We start from the raw sequence: 9,460 nt of genomic DNA on the forward strand, positions 1-9,460 counted from the left end.
ATGATGAGAAGCGGAGGAAAGGGCATGGTGCACAACAGGGTGCCCGGTGACCACATGCAAGGTGATAAAGGGCAGTAGTAATAGAAGTGTCTATTTTATGGACTGCACAGTGAGACATTAGGGTCTGGAATGTGCAGGTAAGGTACGGCCCTTGGAACATCACAGTGGCGTTGAACAATTTCATGCCCCCAGGTGTAGGCAAGGTATGACTGAGTCACCAATTACGTCACTTAGGTTAGATCAGGCCAATGTATTAGGTATAGGGCCATGCCCACACTCCTCTTTATGTAGTCATATGTAAATGCATCAAGTGAACATGTACAGACATTACAGTCTCTTGAGGCCTACGTAGTCTCTTGAGTAGCAGGTTAGTATTGGCTATAGAAGACTAATGATGGGCACATTAAACTGAGCTGATCAGCATTCAGTATAACACCATATGGGTGCATAAAAGAACAACTAGAAGCCCATGTCTAATTTTCTCTTCATGGTTACCATCTCAAACTTTTGCCCCAAAAATCTTCTATTATTAAATTCAACCCGCTATGCACCCAAATCTCTCAACTCATGCATTTTGATTGAACACCGGGTTTTTTTTTCCACTCTTTGGAAAAACTAACTTTTTAGCTATAGGGCAGGGATCCCCAACCTTTTGAACCTGGGAGCAAAAATCAAGAAGTTAAAGAAGTTGGGGAGCAACACTAACATGAAAAATGTTCTTGTGGTGCCAAATAAGCCCCTATGTGGATTGTCGACATTCATTGAGACTCTGTTTGGCAGAGCACCTGGTTTTTTTCCAACCAAAACTTGCCTCCAAGCCAGGAATTCAAAAAAAAAAGTCCTGCTTTGAGGCCACTAGGAGCAACATCCAAGGGGTTGGAGAGCAATATTTTACTCACGAGCTACTCGTTGGGGATCACTGCTATAGGGCCACCTCAGGTCCAAAAGCCCTTGGGACTGCACCACCATCGTCCATATATTGGGAATTATAAGACAATACCATAGATAAAATGTAAGAGGGTGTATAATGAGGACAAGGGCTATCCAGTTTGGTGTTGCATGGATTGTACAAGTCATCACCAATAGTGGGATGAATGGGTAATATGTGGTTTAATGATCCAATCATCACCCAGGCCAATGATGGGATCAACTGGATGGCCTGTGCCGACCTGCACCAATGGTGGGACAGGGTCTATACCCTGTAAGATTTACTGCCTGGCCTAACTAGGCCCCCTTCATATTATTGGTAAGGAAGGAAAGAGGTTTGGGACCATGCAATGGGTTGTGGGTCAGCCAATAATGTCTCTGTAGACAACCAATAGGTGCCAATGTAGGGAAACCTTTACACTAAGCAACAATGGTGCAGCCTAATGTCTATCAGGAGAGTGTTGGTCAGTGCAAGGATAGACTCATTCTGAAAGTTGAAAAGAGGGCAAATAATAGAGTAGGGTCTTAAGGATTGTGGGTGGTTTCAGGACATACACAATTAAAATGTTTGCAGCCAGTTTAGGAACATTGGGAACCTTTGTGGTCAATGCAGGGATTTGTACAATGAAATGGCACACTGCCTGAAGAAATAAAAAAGTCAGTCGTGAGCAAACTGGACACCCGCAAACACCTTTTCTATACTGTGCCACTTTACTAGGGATGCAACAAATCCACTATTTTGGATTTGGCCTTTGCAAAAGATTTGTCCGAACCCCCGAATCCTTCGCGAAAGATTCTGCCGAACCCCCGAATCCTCCGCGAAAGATTTTGCCGAACCCCCCGAATCCTTTGCAAAAGGTTTGGCCGAAGCCCTGAATCCTTCGCAAAAGATTAGTCCGATTACCGAACCGAATCCTAATTTGCATATGCAAATTTGGCGTGGGAAGGGGGAAAAAAACATTTTTTACTTTCTTGTTTTGTGACAAAAAGTCACGCAATTTCCCTCCCATAATTTGCATATAAAAATTAGGATTTGTATTTGGTTAGGCCGGGCAGAAGGATTCGCCCGAATACTGCTAAAAAAGGCAGAATCCTGGCCGATTCCCAAATAGATTCCTGGATTTGGTGCATCCCTACACTTTACCGTCTGTCTCTAATTGCGTATATGAACCAGTCCTGTGTTTTAAGCAAAACAGCTGGAAGAGAGGTGTTTATAGGTCAAATCCTGCATGTAGTAAGAGAAGGAGGTGGTGAGATTAGGTAAAGCAATGTGGTGGCATATCAGCCATCAGATTCCCAGGCAATGGTAAACGGATGTAAATGAATGAATGGGGAATTTGGCCACTAAAGCCCAAGACTGAAACATTGTGCTATGGGCCATAGTGGATTAGTATGCTCTTTAACCTTATGCCTGCAGCATATTTGTGCAGGCGCTGTCGTTCCTTGGCTCGGTTATAAGCTCCCCGGGCTCAGAGCAATACACTGTGCCCCTAATCGGGATGTTCTCAGCCTCTTTCCTAAAATCATTCTGGACCCCTGCCCAGAACAGCCAAAAAGGACACAGGTTAAAGGTCCTTCTGCTCTGAAAAGAATGAACAGGAAGCTGGTTTGTTTTGTGCGTTTCCTGTACACTGAATCTTCTGCACAACGTGTGCCCTTTGCTCGGGAGGAGGGCAAATCTGATGCACAACCACTGCCCTGTGCCCCCCGTGCATACAGGGGGGGCGGCTTATTTGCACTGTGTTATTCGCTTCTGGGTAACGTCAAATATCGCAATATCATTAACTCAGAGCTGCGGTGAAGCCACTGAAACAGGATAATGAATAAGCCACATATACTCCCAGTAAAATGGATTAACCCAACGTACACATTTTCATGGCAATCAACCCTGAACCCAACGTACACATTTTCATGGCAATCAACCCTGAACCCAACGTACACATTTTCATGGCAATCAACCCTGAAGCAACTATAAGCGCTACGTCTGATCCCTTCCCATAATAACAGTAATAGATAATGCAAGCATTCAGTACCGACCAAACCTTATTCCAAGTCAGAATTAATAAAGCTGGTGTAAATGTGATTCTTGAGTGCTAACCTAGATTCAATCAATCAATCAGCAGTTTCGCTCTTCTGCACGAACAAAAGCAAATAATCTTATTGGTTACTATGGGTTAACATTTTTACACCTGTTTTGGGAATTACATGTCGTTTATAAATATTATTCTCAAGAACTGAATAAGCCCTGACACATTTCAACCAGGAGTCCCTGTGCATCTTCTACAGCAGGTTCTGAAAACCACAATGAACACCTACAAACTAGCAATGAACTTTTGAATCTGTTGGAAACTTGTCTAAATAGTGTGTGACCGTGTTGGGACATCAAGACTAGTGGTGAGAGATGGTGCCTATAGTAACAGTAGATAATAGTCTCTGGGAAGAGAGTGTGACTGTGGGATAGCAGGTATAGTAGGGAGAGATGGTGCCTATAGTAACAGTGGGATAATAGTCTCTGGGAAGGGAGTGTGACTGTGGGATAGCAGGTATAGTAGGGAGAGATGGTGCCTATAGTAACAGTAGATAATAGTCTCTGGGAAGGGAGTGTGACTGTGGGATAGCAGGTATAGTAGGGAGAGATGGTGTCTATAGTAACAGTGGGATAATAGTCTCTGGGAAGAGAGTGTGACTGTGGGATAGCAGGTATAGTAGGGAGAGATGGTGTCTATAGTAACAGTGGGATAATAGTCTCTGGGAAGAGAGTGTGACTGTGGGATAGCAGGTATAGTAGGGAGAGATGGTGTCTATAGTAACAGTGGGATAATAGTCTCTGGGAAGAGAGTGTGACTGTGGGATAGCAGGTATAGTAGGGAGAGATGGTGCCTATAGTAACAGTGGATAATAGTCTCTGGGAAGGGAGTGTGACTGTGGATAGCAGGTATAGTAGGGAGAGATGGTGTCTATAGTAACAGTGGGATAATAGTCTCTGGGAAGAGAGTGTGACTGTGGGATAGCAGGTATAGTAGGGAGAGATGGTGTCTATAGTAACAGTGGGATAATAGTCTCTGGGAAGAGAGTGTGACTGTGGGATAGCAGGTATAGTAGGGAGAGATGGTGTCTATAGTAACAGTGGGATAATAGTCTCTGGGAAGAGAGTGTGACTGTGGGATAGCAGGTATAGTAGGGAGAGATGGTGCCTATAGTAACAGTGGATAATAGTCTCTGGGAAGGGAGTGTGACTGTGGGATAGCAGGTATAGTAGGGAGAGATGGTGTCTATAGTAACAGTGGGATAATAGTCTCTGGGAAGAGAGTGTGACTGTGGGATAGCAGGTATAGTAGGGAGAGATGGTGCCTATAGTAACAGTGGATAATAGTCTCTGGGAAGGGAGTGTGACTGTGGGATAGCAGGTATAGTAAGGAGAGATGGTGCCTATAGTAACAGTGGATAATAGTCTCTGGGAAGGGAGTGTGACTGTGGGATAGCAGGTATAGTAGGGAGAGATGGTGTCTATAGTAACAGTGGGATAATAGTCTCTGGGAAGGGAGTGTGACTGTGGGATAGCAGGTATAGTAGGGAGAGATGGTGTCTATAGTAACAGTGGGATAATAGTCTCTGGGAAGGGAGTGTGACTGTGGGATAGCAGGTATAGTAGGGAGAGATGGTGTCTATAGTAACAGTGGGATAATAGTCTCTGGGAAGGGAGTGTGACTGTGGGATAGCAGGTATAGTAGGGAGAGATGGTGCCTATAGTAACAGTGGATAATAGTCTCTGGGAAGGGAGTGTGACTGTGGGATAGCAGGTATAGTAGGGAGAGATGGTGTCTATAGTAACAGTGGATAATAGTCTCTGGGAAGGGAGTGTGACTGTGGGATAGCAGGTATAGTAGGGAGAGATGGTGTCTATAGTAACAGTGGGATAATAGTCTCTGGGAAGGGAGTGTGACTGTGGGATAGCAGGTATAGTAGGGAGAGATGGTGTCTATAGTAACAGTGGGATAATAGTCTCTGGGAAGGGAGTGTGACTGTGGGATAGCAGGTATAGATGGGAGAGATGGTGCCTATAGTAACAGTGGGATAATAGTCTCTGGGAAAGGGAGTGTGACTGTGGGATAGCAGGTATAGTAGGGAGAGATGTGTCTATAGTAACAGTGGGATAATAGTCTCTGGGAAGGGAGTGTGACTGTGGGATAGCAGGTATAGTAGGGGAGAGATGGTGTCTATAGTAACAGTGGGATAATAGTCTCTGGAAGGGAGTGTGACTGTGGGATAGCAGGTATAGTAGGGAGAGATGGTGCTATAGTAACAGTGGATAATAGTCTCTGGGAAGGGAGTGTGACCTGTGGGGAAGCCAGGTATAGTAGGGAGAGATGGTGCCTATAGTAACAGTGGATAATCAGTCTCTGGGGAAGGGAGTGCGTGACTGTGGGATAGCAGGGTATAGTGGGTGAGAATGGTGTCCTATAGTAACAGTGGGAAAATAGTCTCTGGGAAGGGAGTGTGACTGTGGATAGGCAGGTATAGTAGGGGAGATGGTGCCTATAAGTAACAGTGGATAATAGTCTCTGGGAAGGGAGTGTGCCTCAGTGGGATAGCAGGCTTAGTAGGGAGAGATGGTGCTATAGTAACAGTGGGATAATAGTCCTCTGGGAAGGGAGTGTGACTGTGGGATAGCAGGTATAGTAGGGAGAGATGGTGCCTATAGTAACAATGGATAATAGTCTCTGGGAAGGGAGTGTGACTGTGGGCAGTGAATGCCCAATGTCTTTATAGACCTCTCTGAACTACATCATTGTTATACAAGTATAATAAGGAAAATATTGGACAGTACTAATAACTGATGAGGTTTAGTTGAGGTATAGCAAGTGATGTAAGGTACAACCCGTCCATAACTAGATCACATTATTGAGTATAGCAGTTCAGAGCGACAGGAGGGAAGCGGACAAGTCCCTATCAGGGGAACCTATACAGACTTGCTGTGAGTGACGGAATAACTGGCCAAAGAAGTCAATTTAAACCTGCCCAATACTCATGTGGCCAATCTCTAGGCAGACATTGATTGGCTGGGCTGTCATTTTGGCCCTTGAATGCCTGAGTGAATCAGATGTTTAAGCAAGAATGGCAACTGCATTAGTAGTGTTACAGCCAAGGAGGCAGGTATCTGGTTATGTGGATAATGCAAGAGAGAACAAGGAGTTAATAAGTCAGATATTTTAAGAAGGTTTAATGCAGGGCTAACTAAATAGAGTCAGGCGGCTATTAATAGAGGACAGGCCGCACTCCCCACTTGACTATTAATAGCACGGGAGCTGCACTAACACAGTAGTGTGAATTTACATGCTGGGGAACATTGAAGTGAAAATTCAAATTCGAATTCTCAAGTTTTTTTTTATGGCCAAAACTGTCAAATCAGTTAGGGAATTGTTAAAATTAGATTCGAGTTTTTTTAAAAAAAATGTAATTGGATTTTGAAGATTTATCATACACTGGTCCTTAAGAACTCAAATATTCGCCACATAAAACCTGCCGAATTACTGTTTTAGTCAATGGAAGACGTTCTGGGATCAATTAATCGAGTTTTTAAAACTCCAATCGAATTTGATTTGAGTTTTTGGGTCGATTCTTTTCACCAGAGTTTTGAAAATGTGGTTTTCTTTTAGTTTGGTTGAATTTCAAGTTTATGGGAGTTTTTAAAAACTGACATGGACTCGAAATTCGGCCTTTGATAAATGTGCCCATTAATGTTAACTGATCTTTCTCTAATTTGTCTACTAGAAAATCATGTTATCTGGAAAACCCCAAGCCCTGAGCATTCTGGATAACAGGTCCCACACCTGTATCAAATTGAAGCACAAAACTCTGCACTTTATAGTAAAAAAATTAATAGATGTTTATTGTTTAAACGTTTGGCACAGGTTTTGTGTCAGTTGAACAAATTTGTTTTGAGATAAAAATAAATAAAAAATGTTTAATATTAGGAGTGTAGAACTTTTTGCTTCTCAGGGGTGTGACTACAGAGGAAGCAAACTCTGTGGTTGCAGGGGGCCCCTGAGATCCTAATTGAAAAACAATTTTAACATATATTAGACAACCCCAGGACATGTTGGGGGCCCTAAAATAAATTTGCTGTAGGGCCCAGTATCATCTAGGGATGAAAATCTTCACCTGTTTATTTCAACACATTATATTAGAGTCCAACGTTTCGGTCCTCACTAGGACCTATTTCTAAGGATAATAAAATGCCATTTCAACAAACTTTAAATACAAGTGCTAATTTGAACTATATACACACACACACACACACACACACACACACACACACAAATTAGAGATGCACAGAATCCAGGATTCAGCCTTTTTCAGCAGGATTCGGATTTGGCCGAATCTTTCTGCCCGGCCAAACCAAATCCAAATTTGCATATGCAAATTAGGGGTGGGGTGGAAACTGTGTGACTTTTTGTCACAAAACAAGGAAGTAAAAAATGTTTTCCCCTTCCCACCAATAATTTGCATGCATGCATATATATATACATTTTTTTTTTCCCTCTCCGATAAATCTTGATTTTTTCACAAGTATATAGTTTGCAAAAACGAAGATGCACACCAGGATTTGGCAAAAAAGTTAAAAATTCATTTTTATTAATTTACATTTAAAAAGAGCTGGTCAACGTTTCGGTCTAATTCTAAGACCTTTATCGTCTTGCCAAATCCTGGTGTGCATCTTCGTTTTTGCAAACTACGTAATCTGCCATTGAAGGTAGCACCCAGGTATTTCACTTTAACGGTGTGCGCTAGGAGCTTTCTGGATTGTATATATATATATATATATATATATATATATATATATATATATATATATATATATATATATATGTGTATATGTGTATATGTGTATATGTGTATATGTGTATATGTGTATATGTGTATATGTGTATATGTGTATATGTGTATATGTGTATATGTGTATATGTGTATATGTGTATATGTGTATATGTGTATATGTGTATATGTGTATATGTGTATATGTGTATATATATATATATATATATATATATATATATATATATATATATATATATATATATATATATATATACACACATATACACACACACACAATTCTTCTGGTGACAGCACTCCGAGTAAAGTAAATCCAAAAACAAAAGAACTACTAAAACTAAGCAGGTTTATTATATCCAACGTTTCAGTTCTACCTCAGAACCTTTCCCTGATGAAGGTTCTGAGATAGAACCGAATCGTTGGATATATACGGTAATAAACCTGCTTTAGTTTATTTCTTTTGTTTTTGGATTTACTTTAATTGGAGAGTGGTCACCAGAAGAATTGTATACGGTTAACATTAACGGACTGGCACCCAGGATTTGTTTAAACTTTTGGTTGTGCGTTCCATTGAGGACTAAAATAAATATATATATATATATATGCAAAAAACATGAATATCTTGTAATCCTTAGTGATGTAATTTCTGTCACATGACTCACTCACTAAAACTTGTGTATAATAAATAAAGTACTCCCTATTGTAAAATATGAGGATATTAGAAGTAACCTCGGAGTTCCATGTCCTGTATAAAAGCACTTGGCCTTCACCCTCGTTGTTTTATATGGTCATGAAACTCCTTTGTGACATATAATATCATTATATTTTACAATAGGGGTTACTTTATACACTATATTTATACACACACACACACAATTGAATTTGTTTATATTTCTAAAAATGTCCTGTTTGGTATCTACATATACAATATACAGACATTATATAAATAATATACGTAGGCTGAGAACATTCATGTGCATCCCTTGTGTACACATATAATTATTGCCTAGGCATTGTTTCATTAGAAGTGACAGTCAGAGGTGGGGGTGTGTGTTCATTCTATTACATGTAAGTCTATACCCACTGTATAAACAGTGCATATACACAGTAATGTTCACACTTGTGTTGTGCAACTCCAATAATGCTCGTTATTTTTGTTTTTTTGTTTAATTTTCCATACCTCCTTATAACCCTGTCCAGTGCTGGAGATGTGCAGAATATTGCTCCAAATATATGAACGGTATAAGGCTGTACTAGCCGTGAGCCATCCCACAACATAACAGGAACCCCTCACGAGACCCCCCTCCATAACACAAGAGACAGACGAGAGAGGAATAAAGTGTGTGACCTGATCAGCGCTGCAGAGGAGACTCCGGCCAAGGGAAACTGAGCCCACTGTGTAAGGAGACACACACACACAGCAGTATCAACTTCAAGGAAGAGAATAGTGCGAGAGAGAGAGAAAGAGAGTGTGTGTGTGTGTGCGGTGAGAGCTCTGCATGTGTGAGGCAGCCTATCAGTGAGAAGGAGAGGCGTGTGAGCCTATCAGAGGGCAAAGGAGAGATGTGTGAGTTTCCCCATGTGCACAAGCACTAGGAGAGATGTGTCTGGCTGTCAATGGGTTAATAAAGGTGTGAGGCTGTCAAGTGTGCGAGGAGACAATCCCACAGTGCAAGCTGCTTGTGTCTTCTCAAGT

The 9,460-nt window shown here is 41.5% G+C and overlaps 1 protein-coding gene across 2 annotated transcripts in view; it reads right to left on the reverse strand.

Annotated features, from left to right (window-relative positions):
• Window positions 1–9,214, reverse strand: part of LOC108713453 (diacylglycerol kinase zeta) — a 52,169-nt gene extending 42,955 nt beyond the window's left edge. For both annotated transcript variants that reach the window (XM_041589803.1, XM_041589802.1), the window contains exon 1: window positions 9,113–9,214. The gene's annotated coding sequence lies outside the window, so the exon portion shown is untranslated. The remainder of the gene's footprint in view (window positions 1–9,112) is intronic.
• Between the last annotated feature and the right edge of the window lie 246 nt (window positions 9,215–9,460).

This window comes from Xenopus laevis, chromosome 4L (genome assembly GCF_017654675.1).
Source record: "Xenopus laevis strain J_2021 chromosome 4L, Xenopus_laevis_v10.1, whole genome shotgun sequence".
In the NCBI taxonomy this organism is placed as follows: Eukaryota; Metazoa; Chordata; class Amphibia; order Anura; family Pipidae; genus Xenopus; species Xenopus laevis.